Source organism: Phasianus colchicus, chromosome 1 (assembly GCF_987193195.1).
Source record: "Phasianus colchicus chromosome 1, bPhaCol1.hap1.1, whole genome shotgun sequence".
Classification (NCBI taxonomy): domain Eukaryota; kingdom Metazoa; phylum Chordata; class Aves; order Galliformes; family Phasianidae; genus Phasianus; species Phasianus colchicus.
The window spans coordinates 3196069-3217949 of record NC_143436.1 but is presented as its reverse complement, the minus strand read 5'-3'; the positions used below and the strand labels follow the sequence as shown (position 1 = coordinate 3217949).

At 43.7% G+C, this 21881-nt stretch overlaps 1 long non-coding RNA gene across 1 annotated transcript in view; it reads right to left on the bottom strand.

Moving 5' to 3' along the window:
- Window positions 1–2188: 2188 nt before the first annotated feature.
- LOC149919342 (uncharacterized) overlaps window positions 2189–21881 on the bottom strand; it is a 36458-nt gene continuing 16765 nt past the window's right edge. Inside the window, exon 3 of the long non-coding RNA XR_016463450.1 lies at window positions 2189–9939. This is a non-coding gene — a long non-coding RNA (uncharacterized LOC149919342). The remainder of the gene's footprint in view (window positions 9940–21881) is intronic.

Below are 21881 nucleotides of genomic sequence, written 5' to 3'. Positions count from 1 at the left end.
ATGCAGTGCAGAGACCTTGCATCCTGGCAGTGCAATTAAGATTAGGAAAAGTTGGGTCACCTTAAAGCAAGGCACCAGGCTGACACCTTTTTCTCATCAAGTAGAATGGGATCAGCAGTGCCTTTCGGATACAGACCATCTCTCACCATGGATTTATAAGAGTTAAAGCAACATCTCTGATTTCATTTATGGGCTTGGAACTATATGATCTTTAAGGTCCCTTCCAACCTAAGACATTCTATGATTCTACGATTTAGAATCTGTAAACACAAACCATAACTCCTGATATCAGTCCAACATCATCAATACTTTTGGCCAAAGCTTTATATAATTGCTGAATAAAAGCATACAGTTGAAACAAACCTCTTTGACTGCAACATGTTGTGATGAGAAAATCCTTCCCTTGGAACCATCTTAAGAGTTTTGTGCAGCATTGTCCATCTGTACAGACAGAACCTAGACACAGACATCGCTGTATTTTTTTTCCCTTCTTTTTTAACCTGGTATTGTACAAAGGTATTATGCATGCTCTGCAGAACTGGCAACGAATTAGATCTCAAAAGGATCTTCATTTAGGCTGCTACCTTGTAATGCTTTTTACTAATGACTCAGACAAGGGAGATCATTGAATTTGCTGGAGATAATGACATAAGGGAAGTGGTTAAGACTCAGACAGACGTAACCATTTTGCAGGCTGATCGTAATAGAGGAGCATACAAAATCTAATGTGGCTAAGCATGAAGTGAAGTACAGGGGTAAGATTGGTCTTCAAGCTAAGTGCATTTGAAATGGTGCTGAATTAGTAATGTGAGCTAGATGTACCAACAGAATCAACTCTTCCCATCTTGCACCAATGTATAGTGATGCAAAATAATGTCTAAGGGTCAGGCATCCCCAGGAGGTTAACAGGAGAAGCAGGTGAGGGCAACAGCAGGCTCAGCTAATGACCTTTAAGATAGTTAGAGGGAGACTCATTTGCTCCAGATTTTCCTGATGCCAAGCATCATTCTCAGCTGCTACTTAAAGCTGTCAGGCGACTCTGGCTGCTCACACCCTCTTTTCTGATCTTTATTACTTTGCCAAACTTTAATTGGTCCAGCTGATGCTTCCCAAGCTGGGTGTCTGCTGCAGGCAGGCAGGCAGGTTGGTTGGTTAGCTGTGTTATTCTTTGATAGAAGAAGTGGAGGCAGGAAGGAGGAGAAGAAATTTTGGTTTCAATAAGAACTGCAAAGCAGTTCCAAAGCAAAATGCATCAAACAAAACAATAAAAAAAGAATCTCACAGCTTTTGGAGGGGGGAAAGCACTGCCTCTCCCCTGCTTTGGAATAGGGATTTGACATGAGAAAAGATTTTGAGTCATTCTGAGGAATGTTCCCACTCCTTGTGGGTTATATATTTATATATTTGTTAAGTTAAAAACCTCAAAAAACTCCAGTTTGTTGGTTTTGCTTTTTTTTTTTTTTTTCCATTTGCTCCAGAAAATGTTGTTAGTGCTTGGTGTATGCATCCCCCTGAGCAGTTTGTTTGTACTGACTGTGCTCCTTCCCCTCACCCATCCCAGAAAGCAGCTGGATAAACCAGGAATGCTTGAATGTTTGCCAACCCACAGAGCTCTAAGGGCTTCCTTTGCAACAGTCCCCTCTTATTTAGGGCAAGAACTTGGAGCATAGAAAATTCTCCCCATAAACTCAATAATGCCACTTCTTGCTTCCCAGGCAACATATGAAGAAAGAGAAGAAAGACTTTTACACAAGCAGAGGTAGGTGTTGGACAAGAGGAACTAGGGTAAGATGGATGGATGTGTGCTGCACCCCAAACCACGCTGAAACGTCATTTTGCTAGTGAGTTTGGAGCAAAAACTCACCAAGGATTATGATAATAACATCTTGGTGACCACATGTCGGTGCTGCAAGCTCTGGACCATCAGATCTCCAGCACAGACATAGCCTTGTGATCCTGTCTCACATTTTCTCTGCTGTCAGCAGCCATAAAGAAGATATTTATCCTTGCATGCTGATCAACATGGAGCTCACTGTCATCCCACCAGGGTAAGAGCTCTATGGGATGAATCTGAGAGACGCATTCTAGTGACAACCAACAGAGAACAGGAGGAAAAATTCTTGAAAATGTAGTTTCTCCTTAAAAATAAGTAAGAGGAAAAAAAAAATAAAAATGAGGAAGCTACCTACAAGCCCAAGATAGAAGAAAACTGAGGTTTTAAAATTGAAGCTAGGAAATTCCTGAAGTACCAGAATACTTTTGTTGGTTGCCTTGGAAGTAATGCCTCCTTTTTAATTCTATGAAAAGTACAACAGATACAATGAGCACCATAACACTATTTGAGAGACCAAATTCTCAGCTACAGAACACTATTTTTCAAGGTAGTCATTATCATTAGCTATTTATTTTTGCCAGTGATGAACCAAAGCCTGCATGCTGTACTCATAAAAATCTGTACCAGTGGAGGTAACCCACCGTTTCACACAGCTGCTATGATGGCATCATTGCTGAAATGCACCACCCAGAACTCACTGTTTGGTCTCCATAAACGTTCAGCAAGCACCACTGAGTACTGATGGATATAATTTTTTTCAGCAGTGGAGGAATTCAATTCCATCCCTTTGCATCATACATACTTCCATGCCAGGCACCATTTTGACAGACTGCTCCTCTGCTGCCATCTGTCTCACAGCAACAAAATGTAACAGAATATTGGTGGGAAGGTTCAACTTCTATGGCCATCCCAACATCTGTCTCTGATGTCGTGGGCCAGCATAATATAATAGGAGGCATTACTTTTTGATCAGCCCTTATGCTTTAACTCAATCTCTTTTATATATTCATATATCATAATCTTAATTATGTGGTTGGCTTCGTGTTCCTTCTAGAACTTGGCTTGCAGGACACAATGTGCTTATTGAATTAGGCACTAGGTTTTCCCCTGTCATTCAGCAGATAACCCCATCCCTTAGTTTTCTGCACGCTACATGAATCTTGTTCCAGGCTTATAAATTACAAATTGTTTTCTCTGTTGATCCTCTATGCCAGAAGTTTTACTAGTGTGAATGAATTTATTTTCAAAACTCTTGTGAAATAAAGCTGTGGTAGGATCCTCACAGTAAATGCTAAGAGGGGAGACAGAGATAAAAAAACACTTATCCATTACGACTGTTTGATTTGAGCTTTCTGTGATCCATTTTTTTTTCAAGAGGTTAGCTTTTTTTAGAGCTTTCTTTGTTAGATCTCTTAGGTGACATTCATTTTATTTGCAGTTTTAACTATTTAACATTTCTACAATAGACTTCTACAATAGACTGGTTGATCTCAAGGAATGTTCAACAGAAATTTTGCTTTGAATTATGTTCCCTGTGTGCATGACTAAGGGACTTATGTGGAGTCAGGGCTGGAGGAAGACTGGCCACAAAACAAAAATTGTATGTTGAAGGAGAAGAATAATTAAAGCTTCAATTAAAAAAATAACTTTTGAAATGAATCTGAGATGTTATTCAACAGATGAGAGGAGGAAAAGGAAGAAAGTTGTGATTAGGTTTAATTTTGGGATGATTCTAGTCCAGGTTTTATTGATCTGAGCCAGATAGAACCAAGCTCTCCTGAAGTTGTTCCAAGTTTTTATTAAAAAAAAAAAAAAAAAAGGAAACATTCACATAGTAGGAGGCAGACTACTGAGAAAAACTGAATTTGGAGGCTCATTTATGAATGGCAAACACCTTAAAATATGGGACTGCCTGCATCTCTGGATCTCAAAGAATCATAGAATCATAGAATGGCCTGGGTTGAAAAAAACTTCAAAGATCATCTCATTTCAACCCCCTGCTATGTGCAGGGTCACCAACCACCAGACGAGGCTGCCCAGAGCCACATCCAGCCTGGCCCCTGAATGCCTCCAGGGATGGGGCATCCACAACTTCCTTGGGCAACCTGTTCCAGTGCGTCACCACCCTCTGTGTGAAAAACTTCCTCCTAATATCTAACCTAAACCTCTCCTGTCTGGGTTTTATCATCCTCAACCCCCTTTTGGGTTTTATCATCCTCAGATGAGCACTCAAACTTTGTTACCAGTCATTCAAAACCCTATCCTAATCTCCAAAAGCACCGTCATGCACCATCATGTTTTTCTATCAAGAAAAGGTTTCACAACAAAATTTTAAACCAGCTCTACATTTCTCTGTTTGAACCTCAGCACCAGCTATCCTCCCTTTGGTACCTCATCCACCTCATCACTTCTACCTGGTGCCAGTGGGCCCTGCTGCAGACCACATCCTTCATACCTCCACTGTGAAAGAGGAGTCTTTTGAGAAAATTAGGCCTTTATGAGAGTTTTCCTTCCCTTAACGAGTCTATGACACTACAGATTTGGTAAACTTACAAGTTTTTGGAGAAAATGCAACGTCAAAAAAAAAAAAAAAAAAAAAAAAAGTACATAATTGCAGCATGACAGAGCTTGGTAGAGACCTTTGGATGTCCCGGTCCAGCTCCGACTTGAAATCAATTACAAAGTTAGATCCAGCTCTGAATATAAATGAAATTGCTCAAGGTTGAGCTGTGGCTTTAGCAGAGAAGTAATCCAGGTATTGGTGGATGCTTCATCCCTGGAGACATTTGAGGACAGGCTGGATGGGGCTCTGTAAAACCTGATATAACTGTAGATGTTCCTGTTCTTTGCAGGAGAGTTGGACAAGATGACCTTTAAAGATTTCTTTCAACTCAAATGAGTCTACAATTCTGTGCTTCCTGTGTAAAGTCTCACAAGCTATGGGATCCCACAGGCTCTGCTGTTTCTTCTAAGGAGATTTGTGACTGTAAGCATGCCAGACTGTAACAAGAGCAATACTTTGCCTTGTTTTCACCTGTGAGGTATGCATGTCTCCACCTATTGCTCTAATTTTTGAAAATGGATGTGCTTTATGAACTGTTATCAAGCCTACTCTACATTGCAAATGGGATAAGTGCAAACAACATTTACTCCTCTCTCTAAAAAAGTTCTGTCTAAAACACCAATATTGAATTACATTCATTAGTGCATCCAAGATAATGTGATGCCAGAGAAATAAATAACAAGAGTGTAACCAGCCAGATATATTAGAAAGGGGATCTAACAGGCCAAGTGAGCATCTCAAGAGATGCAGCCTACATGATAGCCTCTTGTCCTCTACCACTGTGCAATTAGAGCCTTTATCATAATGCATGTACCCACGTGGGCAACGGCAACCAACATCCTGCCCTTTCCCAACTTTGGAGAGCTCATTTCTGTAGCCCTGATGTCCTTTTAATGTAGAATTTTGGACGTAATTATTTATTTACATGCCCGTGCAGCCTGGAGGGTCTTGCTTACAAGGGTTGCGTGAGACGACTGTGATTACTCAGCCTTTGCAGAAGATGATTAAAGCAGCGTGACTAAAGTGTTTAAAGTGATCTGTCCTAAAAAAGGGCAAGGCGTAAAGTGCCCTCTTCCTGCGTGCTGCAGCTGCTGTCTGTGCTCAGAGACAGATTTGTTAACTACGACGACAAAAGGAAGTTCTTCTTTCTTTCCCTTTTCACCAGCTTGGCAGTAATCACATACAACACGCGCTGGGTTTTACTCCTTCCAGTGGCCCGCTTGGATTGTTGACTCATTTCCAGGCAGCTACACCTTCACCAGCCTCTTGACAGCAGCATGGTGGGAGACAGGTCCCCAAAGGCATAATTTGAAGACAGTATTTTTTACAGAGCTGTCAAGAAGTTCTTCATTTGGGCTGCCGAGCCGTTATTACCAGTGACGTGTTGTAAGACAGAGAGGACCCAACTCGTGTCTCAGATTTCAGGATGAGTTTGCAAGACGGATAGGAAAAAAACACCAACACAACGCAAACCAAAATAAAAAGAGCTCTTCACATCAGCGTGGAGCTTATCTGAGCTGCAACTTGCCAAGTGAGATAAACGAGGGCCCTCGCAAATCTGATTATCGCCGTCATTTCTGAGGCTTGATACCATCTTTAATCCACGGGCCGCTATGAAATTAAACTGGCTGATCTGTTCAGATAGAGGCACGGGTTGAATAGCTGAAGGATGAAAAGGAAGGATGTAAAAGGGGAAGATGAAGGAATTTCTTTTTATCGCTTGGTTTATACAAAGTTGGCCTGAATATTCCTTGTGGGTGGTAGAGATTGGTAGGAGGAAAAACAATCACAGAAATAGGGAGTCTTATTTTGGGGTAGAGGAGTCTGATTGTGAGTATTTTCCCTAAACTCCTGCAATGTTTGTTCACAACTATGTCCAAGGCAGCACTTCTAGCATTCACATGACTTCTTTCTCTCTCCCCCCCCAACAGGAATTTTGCTGTCTGCCCCAAAATGCTGAAGGAAGAAACAAAGGTGGAATTTAAAAGCATTCCCTGGGGCTTAAGAGCATTTTCCAGATGGACAAGATGGCTAAAATGTACTTCTGAATTGCAAAATGATTCCTGAAGAGCTGCTCCTATCCCACTTGTAGGTCAGGTTCTAAACATGCTTTGTGAAAAAGTTGCTGTCCTGCAGGAAAAAAGTATCAGCACAACCATAAGGCCTTATCCTAGAGAAAATGCCCAGAAAGGGGAGAAAAGGATGAAGTTGCATCTGAAAACATTCTGCAAGTGTAGAATTTGCATTTATGCTTATAGACAGAACTTCATGAAGGGGACAGTTTTCCAGAAAGCAACATCATAGAACCATGATATCACAGAAATATAGAATGGCTTAGATTGGAAGGGACCTTAAAGATCATCTAATTCCAACCCCCCTGCCATGGGCTGGTTGCCCCCTATCAGATCAGGTTGTCCGAAGCCCCAACCAACCTGGACTTGAACTCTTCCAAGGATGGGGCACCCACTTTTCTGGGCAGCCCGTTCCAGTTCTCACCGCCCTCTGAGTAAAGAATTTCTTCCTAACATCTAACTTAAACTTCCCCTCTTCTAGTTTAAAGCCATTCCCCCGTCATCCTATCACTATTAGACCATGTAAAAAGTCATTATCCTTCCTTTCTTCTAAACAAAATTCCTCCTTCTAAATAATCTCCATCCCATCACAGCCCCTAGGACAAAATTACCCAAGTTGTTGCATATACCAGATTTACCCTCAAAAGCAATCTATCTTAAACAGGGAAAGAAAGGAATGTGTTCTTCCCATTCAGCCAAAGTCTGAATTTTCCGGAAGCGATGAACTCCACACGTTTTAGTGGACTTAGTCAGGTTTGCACTGATGTCAGTGAGATCAGAGGTTGGTCTCGGTGACACAGAGCTGGCAGAGCAGTTCTCAAATTGTCCCTAACGCTGTGGGCATCTGGTTTGCTTCTGGTTCCTTCTAACTTCCACTGCAGTCACGCCAGCTCTGCGAAAATAGAAACAGCAGGGGACGCAGGGAGAGGTGCATTGGGTTGGAAAGGCTTTCATGAAGGGAGATGGGTTTTTGTCGTCTCACCTTTGAAGAGATAGTGCAGCAGTCAGGTATTCAAGCTTGGCTTGTGTCTGCTTTTACAAATGGAGTGATGTGAAGAGCTATAAATGGAGGGAGCTTTTAATCTCTGAGCAAGCTACAAATCGAAGGTGAACCTCATTAACTTGGACACTTTGTGTGTTAAAAATGAGAAGCATTTCACCTAATTAGAAGCTCTTAATAGGTGTTGTTCTTTTTTTTTTTTACTTTTCTTTTTTTTCTTTCTTTCTTTCTTTCTTTTTTTTTTTTTTTTGCTAAATTATCATATTAACCAGCAGATAATTAACAAGCATTTTCTTAATGTGGTTCTCTACTGATAAAATCTCATTGTCTATAAATCATCAAGGCACTATGGAAAAAAAAAAGAAAAAGGCTTTTAAATCATGCTGGGCATTATAGGCAAAAAAGTACAGGACAATTCTAGTTGTTGAGCAACTAGAAGGAAAAGACAAGAATCTCTGATCTGTTGGGGGGATGCACGGGGTGCCTTAAGGTAAATCAAGCACTTAGGGCTGTTTTTTAAAACACTTTAGAGCACTTATAGGCACTAATATGTCATTACTGAAATGGCTTCCTTGGTGGTACAATGTGGGAAAAGTTTAAGAGCAAATGCCACATTCAAATGATACTTCAGAGGAGATAGCGGGGTTTCCTCTAAGAAAAAAAAAATCCAGTAAAAGGAAAGTGAGCCAAGATTAAAGCTTGGAGTTACCTTTTGAAAGTAGCATGGGATCTTTAATAACCATCTGCTGTTGGGACCTTGCACTGTGGGAAGGATGCATGCTCCAGCTGCACCGTGATGGCAAACTGGTTCTGTGCTGCCTGAAAGCAGAGGTATTAAGGCTGCCTTCGCAGGATAACCTCAACAGCCAAGTTTGAGGAGCTTCCATAGCACCCAAACCACACAATCTCTTTCATCTGTGGTCAGCAGTGCACATTCATCACCCCGCAAGGCCTTGCAGATGTCACAGAATCATAGTCATAGGAGTTGGAAGGGACCTCAGGAGTCAACTAGTCCAGCCCTCCCTCCTGCTAGAGCAGTCTGCCCAAGAAAATGTCCAGGTGTGTTTTTAATGTCTCCACCACTTGTCTGTGAAGCTTGTTCCAAGGCTCTGTCACCCTCAGAGAATTTTATCCTCACTTTCAGATGGAATTTCCCATATTACAGTTTGTGCCCATTGCTCCTTGTCCTGTCATTGGGCACCACTGAAAAGAGCCCGACCCCATCCATTTCACTCCTGCCCTTTAGATATTTATGAACACTGGTGAGATCCCCTCTCAGACTTCTCTAGACTGAACAGCCCCAGGTTTCTCAACCTCTATTCCTAAGGAAGATGCTCCTCCAGGCCCTCGCCATCTTTCTAGCCCTCCACTGGACTCTCTCCAGTAGTTCCTTGTCTTTCTTGAACTGGGGAGCCCAGAACTGGGCACAGAACTCCATATGTGGTCTCACCAGGGCAAAGAAGAGAGCAAGGATTACCTTCCTCACTCTGCTGATTACACTCTTTCAAATGTACCGTAGGATACTACTGGCCACAAGATCACATTATTGGCTTGTGGTCAACCTGTTGTCCACCAGGACACCCAGGTCCTTCTCTGCAGATAAATGTCCCTCCAATTAACTCCAATGTTGGCAAGTCAAGCTGAAATTATAGGCATGGCTATCCCATTTCTCCATTAAGATGTTCCAGTGTTCTGTGTTTCATCTTGGTTTCAACTAATTTCTACACTGTGCAGAGCAGAACATCAACAAATGATCTATGAGTTTTCCATGTTAAATCTAGCACTCAGCTCTACTGTCCTTCCTCAAAATGACAATAGAAAACTGGCAAAACCAAAAGCTGTTCCTCCCAGCCCAATAGCCTTTTTAGTAAGACAATGTCTTCTCAAGAGCATGGCTTTTTCTTCTGGCTACATGAGCCAAAGGAGGCCAGAAGTAGAGTTTCACACTTTCCCCTTTGCTGATATTTGATGAACCCTCCCTCCCAAATATAACTTATGTTTCCACTCAAGTGCATCCTCCCAGCCTTTTCATGCAATTTCCACTATGCCTTTTCGCCAGGACATTCAATGCCTTTCTTACAGTGCAGCCCAGAGTTGCTCAATATCTTCCTCGTTCTTCAGAACAACTGTGCAGTCGCCAGCAGCAATTTCTGGGATGTTCTGGTTGATTCTCAGTTGTATCCCTTGAACTGCTGAATTAATTTCTGCCTGTTCTCAAAGATTTCTAGTTCACAGCTCTGCCTTTTATATCACACTTACCTCTCTGTCTTCAGGGGAGCTGGGCTGGGGGAGGGAGCAGTGGCAGAGGATGAGCTGAGCAGAGTGCATGGCCTGTCTTGGATCTCTCTGTTGAAGTATTTCTGACACCTGGAGGCTCTGCTGGCTTGGACTGACCCAGCAGCAGTTTTCTTCTTGGTATCCAAAAGTTTCCATTTCTTGCTGCTGGGATTGTGGTCTCTAGTTGGCTGGTCTGGGTCAGAAAATGTTGTGTGTGGACAGGAAAACAGACTGGTAAGCAAAGTACAAAATTATCTGAACCAATTTAGAAAGAGAATAACAAAACAGAGAGAAAACCTTCAACCTCTAACTGTTCCAAGGGTCTGGACATAGGATGTGAATCCCTCCTTTCTAGTTCATAACCCATTGCCATCCAGAAGAACTCAGCTACCCTCATGAATATTCATGAATCTGTGGGCATGGAAACAGACCTCAAATCTTTTTGCTCTGGCGGAGAGTCATGACTGCTTGAACAAAGAGAGACTTCCTTTCTAGAGCCCACAGTGTTGAAATTATGGTGTACACATTGTTCTGCAGTCCTCAGCTCATCCAGCAAACACGCATAAACCTGTGCCTCCAAGGACCTCAGAAAATTAGTTTAGATATCCCAGTACTCGTCATGTGGCCATGGTCTTAAACTACATAATGCAACAAGCTCAGAAGGGAACATGATGTCCCAGCCACTGTTTCCATCCATCTACAATTAGATGCATGAAAAGGAGAAGCAAAATCCCAGTGCAGCAATGCTCAATAAGTTCAGTTGTGTACTGCATCCTAAGAGGAAAATGCTGGAGAATCCCCAGCCAGTGAGGAGCTAGATGGAGGCTGGTGACATCAAGCTTGGCTCCTGCAAGCTAGAGCCTGTTTCACTGTAGGACCTTTGCATGGGATGAATAGGATGGTAGTTCTCTGGTTTGTCCAATGCTCCAGCTCTGGTCCCACCAGAGAATCGTAGATTAATTCAGGTTGGAGGAGACCTTCCCAATCGTAAAGTCCTGACCAACTGAATCCCAACAGTAAACCATGTCTCTCTCTGTGGCACATCTATACGTTTCTTAAATACCTCGAGGGATGAGGACTCCATCACTTCCCTGGGCAGGACATTCCAATGCTTGACCACCCTCTCCATGAAGAAATCCTTCACGATACCCAATCTAAAATCTTTGTTGTGCAACATGAGACCATGCCCAGGTCCAGCACTGTGTGGTTCCTTCTCTGCCCCTTCCCAGTGCACTTGAAAGGATGGACAGATGTGGAGAAAGGCTGTGGCGAGAACGGGTGAAAATGGAAAACAAGGGGGAGAAGAGAACTCAACATGCCTTCATGTGTTTGGACATTATGTGGCCTTGAGTACATTTGTAACACATTTGGTAATTGCTTTTATACACAGCAACATGGGGACTTGTTAGAGGTGGCTAAAGACCACCAGGAGCTTTCATCCAGAATGCAAACATTAATCACAGAATCACAGAATCACAGAATCATAGAATCATGGAATCATAGATTCATAAAATCATAGAATCATAGAATGACTTGGGTTGGAAGAAACCTCAAGGATCATGAAGCTCCTACTCCCCCCACTGCATGCAGGGCCACCAACCTCCACATTTACTATTAGACCAGGCTGCTCAGGGCCCCATCCAACCTGGCCTTGTTCACCTCCAGGGATGGACGGGGCATCCACAACCTCTCTGAGCAGCCTGTTCCAGCACCTCATCACTCTCTTGATAAAGAACTTCCCCCTGACATCCAACCTAAATCTTCCCTCCTTCAACTTAAAACCGTTTTCCCTTTTCCTGCTATTATCTACCCTTTCAAAGTGTTGGCTCCCCTTCTGTTTGTAGGCTCCCTTTAGGTACTGGGAGGCTGCAATGAGCTCACCCAGCAGCCTTCTCTTCTCCAGGCTGAACAAGCCCAGCTCCTTCAGTCTGTCTTTGTAGGGAGGTGCTCCAGCCCCCTGATCATCTTCATTGCCCTCCTCTGGACCCTCTCCAACAGCTCTGTCTTTCTTGTACTGGGGGCTCCAGATCTGGACGCAGTACTCCAGGGGCCTCACGAGGGCAGACTAGAGGGGGACAATCACCTCCCTGTCCCTGCTGGCCACAGTGCTCCTATCCTGCCAGTTTCTCTCTTTTTCTTCTCTATTTCACCTATGGGTTGCAGACAGCATCTTGACTGGAATTACCCCAGGCTGCTGCTGAACCATCTGTGACCTCTGCTGCAAATATTTTTGGGGTGTGGGGCTGGCTGTGGAGTCCTGGCTGATCAGTGGGAGCTGCACGCCCCCCACACTGCTCCCTCCAGCCAGCGAGGCGGTGGGCTGGGGAGATGGATGTTGCTTCAGGCTGTTAGAGCGAATTTAGTCCATGATTTACGAGAAGAGAAAATCCACTTGGAATTTAAAGCTGTTATTAGCTCCTTTCAGTGTGCATGTGCCTGCATGTATATAAAGTATATATTTAATATGAACCCTTATAAAAAAAAAAAACATAATAAGAAGAGGGGGGGAGGACTGTTTTCAAGCCTCGCAGGCACAAAGTGCTGAAAATGTGCAGCGAGCTTTATAATTACCATGGCATTTTCCATGCATTTGGCCACAAAAGCTCTGAATTGAATTACGTAGCATCTCCCTCTGTCTCTGCACTCCTCCTTGCATCACAAAGCTCAGGAGCACCATTTGAATCTTCAAAAGGAACACTTTTAGTGAATAAGATTATCAGCACTGACTAACCACCCACGTGTCCCTTATTGTAATCCCTATACCTGAAGAGTAGGAAACAGAGCCACTAATCCCTGTGTGTCGTACCTTGAAGTGTGTGTCGTGGAAAGGGAGGTGGGGAGGATACCACTATCAAGAGCGGGACTACATCTATGCTTTTGCATGAGCCAGTACCTCGTGATGCATAATCTCTGGTAACAGATGTTGGGAGCAAGGCTTTACAGCAGGAAGACATTCAGGATGCTTGGGTCCCTACTGATGGCACCATCATTGCAGAAAACACACAAGAGAGCACCTGCTGTTGGGACAACATGATCAGTCCATCTTGTCATAGAATCACAGAATCAAGGAATCATAGAATGGCTTATCCAAAAGACTCCAAAATCAAAAAAAATCCAACATTTCCTTGAGAAAAGGGCTTATCCATCACTTTACATGCTGGCCAAGAGGTGAAGTCACTTTCCAGCCTACAAGGACATCAGTTCTCTGTGCCAAGAGTTGTGGGAGCGAGGGAAAGATGCAGAGACACTCAGAGTATCGGTGGGGAAGGAGAGGAGTGGTACGGCAGTTTGGGCTGCTCATGCATTTCATATACACAGTCATCACATCAAGTAAACAGAAACAGAAGCTCTTAAATCCCCTACCTCCCCGTTACAATGGAAGGAGCACATACTGTGTGGGGAATTTGCAGGGAGGCTCAGCACTACCTCACTGAAACAAGCTCTCTGGGCATCCATTCTTGTGATCTAAACTTGCTCCACTCATATTAAATTGCACCTCAGTTACAAAGGCAAAAGGCCTTGCTTCCCTTTCCCCAACCACTTCAAGCTCAGCCCCAGGAAAGAGGAGCTGCTCCAGTTACACTGCAGCCAAAGCAAGCCAGCCCTGCTCCCCCTGACAAGGGAATATCTCTCTCTTGCTGACATGCTCACATGCGCACATGCTTATTCCTACTCTGTGACTCTCCAAAGGGAGTCATCACTCTCCTCAAAACACTCTCCTGTAGTCAGCGGTGATGGGCAATGTAATAATGCCTTTTATTGGGTCAATACATCAGCTGGAAAACAGAAGCTATTCCTTTCTTCAGGTGATGGCCAAAGAGTGACCTATGTGAGCGCATCGGCCGGTATATTATAGCTGTTAGGCAGGCCCAATAGGCAGGATGGTATATTTACTTCTCTTCGTTTGTCTCTCGGTGCTTTATTGCATTTCCTGTTTTGTGAGCAGCCTTAATAAAACATCTTTCTGAAGGGCTCTCTGCTGCGTAGTAAATATCCTCCCTCGTCCACCAACTTAGATAGGGATCAATCAATCAGAGGAGGCCCCTTGGGACCAAAGGGTGCATCATTCAAGGTTAGGGACCAGACAGGCAGGGGACATCAGAAGGATTGCAATGTTTCTGCTAGGAATTAACCCTCCCGTTGCTTGCCAAATGAAAAACAGAAAAGAAGATAGAAGAGTCCTGATAGATTTGTAGGTGTCCCTATTCATTGCAGGGGAGCTGGACTGGATGACCCTTAAGATTCCATTTCAAATCAAACGATGCAATGATTCTATGATCTTTTGTGCTCAGCAGGGTTACTTTAAGCAGCCTGGAGGACAACAGGCGTCCCTGAAATCAGCCATCTGGGTGGCTTGGTACAAAGAGCTGTAACACAGTAAAACGCCTTGGGCTCTGCTGCCAGTAGACATCAAGATCTAACTATGTATGGAGGGATATTCTGCATGCAAGTAGTTAAGATCCTTCTCATTCTGAGATGGGTCAGGACCAGGGTGTAGTAAAGAAAGCCTGGCATGAAATGTTTGCTTCATACTGCTTAGAAACCACACTAAATGTCTTTTCTAGCAACAGCCTGGTGGTGCAGGAGCCTCCAGTGTGAATTCAGCCTGGGTTTTCAGAGCTCGACCAGGTGACAGGGTATCTCTCCAGGTATCTCTCTGCAAGGAGTTCTGTTAGTGATAAAGCCTTGACAACAAGCATTTATTGCTGTATTTGTTTCCTGGCTTTGCAAGCATCTCTCGTATTAACTCTTCAGTGCCTTCCAGAAAGCAGAGAGGAATCAGAAAGATTGATTTATTGCTGCATTATTAACACATTAAAATGCTGGTATATGCCTTCAATACCAGATGGGAGTGTGAAAGCTCTCACGTAAGGAAGCTGCAACGTTAAGTAATGATGACCTTTTAATTGGTCCATTATAGGGTCAGAGCTTGGCCACCATGATGGGAGAGTTCCCTAAGCAGTTAATCAATTTAGCAAAGTCCGGATCTTCGGACAGGAGGAAAGTGGTGTGGTTGTTGTATAAGCTACATTTGAGAGTCATTAAAGACTTGCTTTTTGCAGGAAGAGCCGTGTTTTAACAGCATTAGCTCCCAGCTCCACCAGGTAGCCCTTTTGAATTATCATTCACTGAAGCTGCAGCTATAGATTTCATCTTATAGTTTCCTATGCATAATAACAGCTCTCAGACATCCTAGATGTGGGCTTCCAATGGCAAGCAACATGCAGGAGCAGGTGATGCAGCCCGATGCAGCCGGGAGTGAATTAAAGCTGAGCACACTCCAGCTGGATGGAGGACAAGAGGCTGCATGCTGGATAATGTATTCTCCTGCTGCATTTTGTAATTTGGCTCCTTACACACTGACTGACAACCAGCACAGTCTGCAAGAGTAAATCTAACACGTGCTTTCACCTGTAGCTGTTGTGACAGTGCAGCTGGCTTTTTGGTGAACTGATCTGCACTCTTCCATTGCCATATTTGACAACAAGCTCAAATGCTGGTGTCAAGCTCATGAAGAGCTGTCCTAAGAGATGGTCACTGCTTGGTTGCAGAAGCCCCTGACCAGATAGTGCCTGCCAAATTCTGTCCTGTAATGTGGAGTTCAAAGCTCTGTACAGGATGAGATGACAAAGGGTTCAGATGGACATGGGAGTAGGTCAAGGAAGGAGCTGGGGCTGCAGGAACAAAGGTTTCTGGCTCTGGGCAGGCTCCCCATTCTCCTAACCTGTACAGGAGGGACAGTTATCAGGGGCGGAATAAAAAGTGTTAGATGACTCTATTCACTGCAGAGGAATAGGGCTAGATAGCCTTTAAATGTCCCTTCCAACTCTAAATGATTCTATGATTTATACACGTGTCTTTAAAGGGTCTTCTGTGATTAAAAGCTAGCTAGCTAAGCCTCTCCAAACAACAAATGCTAAAATCTGGTCAAGATTTGAAATTCTGGAGCATTGCTCATACAGCTTGTGGACTTTCCTCCATGAAGATCTTCCAAAGCCACCTGGACGTGGTCCTGGGCAACCTGCTATGGGTGGCCCAGCTGGGGAAGGGATGTACACTCCAAACATGCTGTCATTCTGTGATTCTATTCTCTGTATGGTGACTAAAGGGCTCCAAATGGTGCAGAGGGGATCAAAAAGCTGCACTGCTGTAGACTATCCCTTGTCACTGACCCATAAATCTGTCTTCTAGGGACTCCCTCAAAGCCCTCTGTGGAGGTAACTTGCCAAAATGGTGAACAAGCAGTGTGAAGGCCTCCCAAACTGTGGGAATCACACTGTAGACATCTCCACAGATGAATGCTCAGGTTGTGGAGGTGTGTGCCTTCTCTGGATGATGGAGAGCAAGATCTCATTGGCTTTTCCAATCTTAATGATTCTATGATGATTCTATGCTTGCAGTGCTCAAGTGTGCAAAAGTCAGCACTGGAAGGGAGACTTGAGCAGGTGAGCCAGAGAGACACACTCCCCCAACAATAGCTATGTAACTTTGCCCATCTCCACTCTTTCTTCCCTGCATGCTCCTCTGTCTCTGAGTTTCTTTTCCCCAAAGCAGCTAATCATCATGCTGCTGTGACCTCCTGCTCCGGGCCTCATCTGTATGGCGAACCCAACTTTGATGCTCAGCAGTGGCCCAGATTAGTGGCTTGTAAACAGAAGCATCTTTGTGCCCAAGCCCTGACCTTTGACTCAGCTCCTGATCTCAGTGGATTTGATGTGTCCAGCTATTTGTCTTGCTGCTCGCCAGAAGGAAGAATAGGGGAGGAGAGGAGGCACACGACTGGGAGCTGAGGGAGTGGGGTTCTATTCTTGGCTCCATTGCAGACTTCCTTCCCAACCCTCTGCAAAATGAGTTACTCTGTCTATTCCTGGGTTGCCCTGGGTCATACCCTGCTGTGATGAATATCCACTGGCAGTGCTTGGAGTAGTAGGAGGATCAAAGGGTGGATGATGCAATCTGGAGCTTGTATTGCTGTACTGAGCCTAAAATTCTCATCTTGGGGTACATCAGTCCTATTGCTGTCCCTCTATTTATTGCTCTGGCCAACACGCACTCCTGCCACCATCTCTGCCCATCTCCTGTCCACCTCCCACCCTCCAGCTGGTCCCCTTCCTTCCCTGCCCCATTTCCTCTCCTCTCATCTATGGATTAAGAAGCAGATTTAGTCCGTTTCTGAAGTGGTGCCAACTCCCACATTCTTTCAAACTTTTGTCTTCTGTAGGTATCAGCTGTCCTACAGACCTGCAGTCCTCCCCTATTTGAAGTCCATGCAGAAGCCATCTCTTACAGAAGACCTAGGTATTGCTTTATTGTTACAGTCATTGTTTACAGTACTATTAATTGTGTCACCTGGAAAAAGTAAAATAATCCATTAACAAGGGGGTGGGAATTCAATCAATCTAAAGCAAAAAAATGGCATAATGGTGGGATGGGAAACTCATGCAGATAACACACGCTGGCATAAGGCTGGATGGAAACACATCAGTCAATCCATTGCCACTGTGTCCATTAAACCGTGTCCATTAGTATCATAAACCATGAACAAACTAAAAAATGCCAAAAATACAGTTGGGAAAGCCATTTTAAATTGAAATCTAGGAAGGAATAAAACCTCTCCAACCAACAAAATATATATATAAAAAAATCAACATAATTTTGGCAGCGCTTGTGATTCAGACTGCCAAACCCAACAGGTACAACCTCCTGTTCATACAAATCACAAACCCCTCTGACTCCTTTCCCTGATAGTTCAGCTGTTCACTCAAAATCTAGTTGTGAGCAAAAATGGAATGCATTAGTTATCCAACAGTGTGTTAGTGCATGTGTGATGCTCATCCCGCCAGCATCCTTTTGGGTCCTACCTTTAAAGGACCTTCAGCAGAAAGGTGGGACACTGAATGTTATCACCACCTGAGGTGGTTCTGCAGGGATGGGAAGGATGCATCCCAACTCTGTAGTATGAGCCTGATAGGCACTAACGTGAATTACACATGAAAAAGGTGTCACATCTGTTGTATCCAAGACTTGGTCAGACAACCACAGGTAATCTATGCATCCCAGAACAAGAAGGATCCTTTGGGGTATTGACATTAGAGCAGGAGGACACTTAGGTGCTTTTCAATGGGTTGCGTTGAGAGGACCAGGGCTTTGCCAGCTGCTTCATCATCAGGTCCATAATTACTTTTCCTTTGAGATAATCATTCACAACTGTATTTCAGACCATTTGGTGTCAGAAAGATCAGGGGAAGAGAGCTGATCATAATCCCATCCTGGGAAGGGGTGTTATCCCCCAGGATGGATACAGGCAATGGTCTGTCCCTACTCTTCAGTCCTCAAAAGGTCAATGCCCAAATTATTAGAATGCATTTCAAGGCCCAGATACAAGAATAATTTGACCAACAAAGAATTAATTGGTTTCAGGACTAATTAAGTACATACACTTGGCTTTGCTTAATCAGTGAAATTTCCAATGGCATTAAAATGTCTAAGAATACAAATCCCCAGAGATTTAAAGCAAATAGTTAAAATCAACTTAGATCCAATTATCATATAAATCACTAATGACCTGTGTAAATTGGGAGCTCTTTGGCACAGCCTCTAGGGAAGAATAAACCTGATAAAAATGAACATGCTACCTGGATTAATACACAGGCTCTGGGGACTTCACTGCAAATATTCCAATAGGACCTTTTCAGTGACATGACTGTTTATTGCAAAATGCCACAATTTCAAAACAGTTTACAAGGGAAGGTTTTCAAGGGAAGGCTTTCATGGAACTTTCAGCAGGAACTTTCATATCTTTGTGTACAACATCCTAAGCTGTATTAAACCTAGAAAAGCCAATTATCCATGGCTGGGCACATTCCCACTGAATACTTTAACTGGAGGGCAATTAGTTATTTCTGGTCCCATCTTCCCACTCTCTGCCTTTCAACTCATCATCGTGGTCACAGTCTGATATTTATTTTATTAATAAATAATGAAATAAAAATAACTAAAGGCTTGGGTTTTGGTCTAATGAAAAAGAACTTGCAAATGTTTGCTGCATGCACCAAGATACTCAGATCTAGTTTTCTTAGTTAATAATTAAACGAAAATGGTAGTGGACTAGCCCATTCATTTTGCCAACCCAATACACAACCTTCTCCATTCATGGGAATCCCAGGCCACAATTTGGGAATGGAGGTGTGTGAGAAAAAATATATCAATGAAATATGACACAGATTTCATATACCCTGTGATTTCAAACCCTAGTGTTTGCATCTGCCAAACCACAATGCACATTAAGAAGCACTGCCAATAAATGAGCATTCAAACCTTCATCCTGACTCGAATTTAGCCAGCAAATGCTCACAGTTAGAATACCCCCATTTCATACAGCTCCAACATTTTCCCAGGTTGCTTGCTTTGCTGTGTGATTTTCTAATGATCCACCAAAGAGTTAACCTGAATGCAACAAAGCACAGATAAGATAAAGAATGAACAGTAAATATCTTATGCACCATGGAATCAAGTGATTATAGAACTGTCCTATGCCCTTTGGCCGTGTCTTATGGAACAACAGAAAGTACAATAGTATATGCCAACCTACATGAACTACACCCACCCCAAGTGATGCCTACTAAAGCAGCAGCCATACAAGAGTTGTGTTTGTACTCATGTTTAGGCTGTGCCCTTTGATTCCAAGCTCCAGCTCCAGTATCAAAGCATAGCTGCAGAGGTCTGAAGCAGGCTGGATTATGTTGCATCCATCAAACAGTGGCAAGAGATGCATTAAAGTGGATGGCCAACTGGAGTGCTGTAGTTGCAAGGCACAAGGTTCTGCTCTGTCAGTGAACACTCCCACAGCCACATTACCTTGACTGAGGTAACTGGCTTCTAAAGGAGGGCAGACATTCAAGCCACATGGGGTAGTTTCTGGTTGACCAAAGAACCCTTGGGAGACCCAGACGAAAAGCATGAAAGAAATCCATATCCTCCTTCCTTCTTCATCTTTGCTCTCCTACTATTCCTTTGTGTTATTGTGTTTTGATATGTACCCAGGGTACCCAGGCAAGAAATAAGTATCTTGGTCAACTCCTGGCATAGAGCACTTCAGTACCTGAGATGCATGCTAGTACATCTCACTTGTTTGTTCCTTTCTAAAGAAGAAAGAGGCTGGGAAATGTTTTAATAAATAGACAAAGTAGAAAACAAAGAAAATCCGCATTCCCCTTCATTCACCCTTCTACTTCCCAGGAATACAAAAAAACTCCAAATGTGGCCTGAGACTCAGCAGCTTGATGTCCTTCCTTTTCTCTTGGCGCATTAGGGGTCAGAGTACAGTACTTGTGAGGATAAAACAGCTCATGAAAACATAAGCCCATGGCTAAGCACAGCTCTGATATAGTCAGTTGCTTAAACACTTCTGCTGAGGATGTAGGTGTGCAGTTGCAGCAGACAACAGAGTGGATGGGAGAGGCTGAGCTAACTAGGGAAAGGAATTCAGGGAAAGATTTAACTGAAAGTCCTTGGGCATGATGACCCAAGGCTGAAGGCTGAGCAGATACCTTCAATGCAATGGAAACAAAGGGTAGTGTGGATCGAAATCTTCTAGGGGACACTCTAGTAGTGCCAGAAGGCCACCAGCATGTGGACCTCCAGACTGGCACCATGTCGGGTCCTTGCAAAGCCAGTTAGCCTTTTGCAAGACAAAAGCAATCCCTCTGACTGCAAGCAGACCTGCAGGAGATGCTCACAGCCACCATCATGGTTGTCTCTGTGAAGTTTATAATGCAGTGTATTGACATGATGATGGGAAGTACTGCTTTAGTAACGTTCGTCTATCCATCATTGAGCAGCACCTCCTTGTTTGCAGCCCACACGGGGAAAAAGGCACCTTCCATTTCCTGAAATGGAAGCCTGGAGGAGGAACACTGGCTAAAAGAAATATGTACAGTCAGTGCTTATCATGATCAGATCTCCTTCTTACCAGCAAGAGGATGAATTTGCTCAAAGAATAAGAGATGTGCTGTGATCCTTCAGTTCCTTAGCAAGATCCAGCACCAACTGATGAGGGTGGACACAATCAAGTCCTCACCAAGAGCTCGATGGAGATTCACCAAAACCAAGGTACTTTACAGAGCTGAGCACCAAACACTTCAGCCACAGAGCTGCAGAAGCTGACAGTGCTTGGAAAGACTAAGAAAAAACCAACTGTGCTGCACTGCATGTGTTGCAAGGACGATTTCCAACTGGTGCCTATGGTTAAATGAGGCTCCAACACGAGTGTTGATGAGTTGTCGCTTGGACTTGATGATCTCAGTGGGCTTTTCCAACCGTAATGATTCTATGATTACCCCAACTTTTACTCATTGCAATGATTACTTCAGATCAGTTATGTGCTTTTAGCTGTTGCTCTCTTTCTACTTCCTTATTCGGCACCGTCTCACCTAGCAAAATTATCCAATCTAATTTTATGTTCATTTGTGACCATTAGCTCACTGCAGGCAACATGCACTGAGCTCACCAACCCAGATATTTGTCACATTAGGGAGTATAGGACAATCTGAACTGAGGCCAAGCCAGTCCTTGTCTGCTTAATCTGAATTTCAAGATAAATATATTTACATTTTTGCAACCACCAAGTCAGCTTCATGCAGTCAGAGATAGACAAGTTTTATACTTCAGGGTAGAAAACCACATCCTCCCCCATTCGACATGTCACATTTGGCCTGGAAAATGTGCTTTTCTCTGGGGAATCAAGTATTCATCTGTAGTCAGTTCCTGAGATAAAAATAGGTCAGACCTTGTTTTCCCCTAGGGCTTGGGGGGAAGGTTCTCCTTCTGCTGGAAAATCCCTCAATTGTATCCCAGGAAGCTGAATCTGGGGTTTCCCTGCATGTACTGCAAGTCAAGCATCTACCTGCACACACTTCCCTGTGCCTGCCAGCTTTCCCAGGCTGTTTGTCTGGGGTATTTGGCTGTATTCTTTGAACAGGCTAGAATTTGCTCTGCTGGCTCTAATAGTGCCAGCAAAACCCATACTTTCCAGGTTAGTGTCCAGAGTCAGGGCATCTCTGCCCACGCACACACTGAATCTTCACCATAGTCAGGAGGCTGAGCTGTCCCCATCTCCTCTGCAGTGTGTAAACG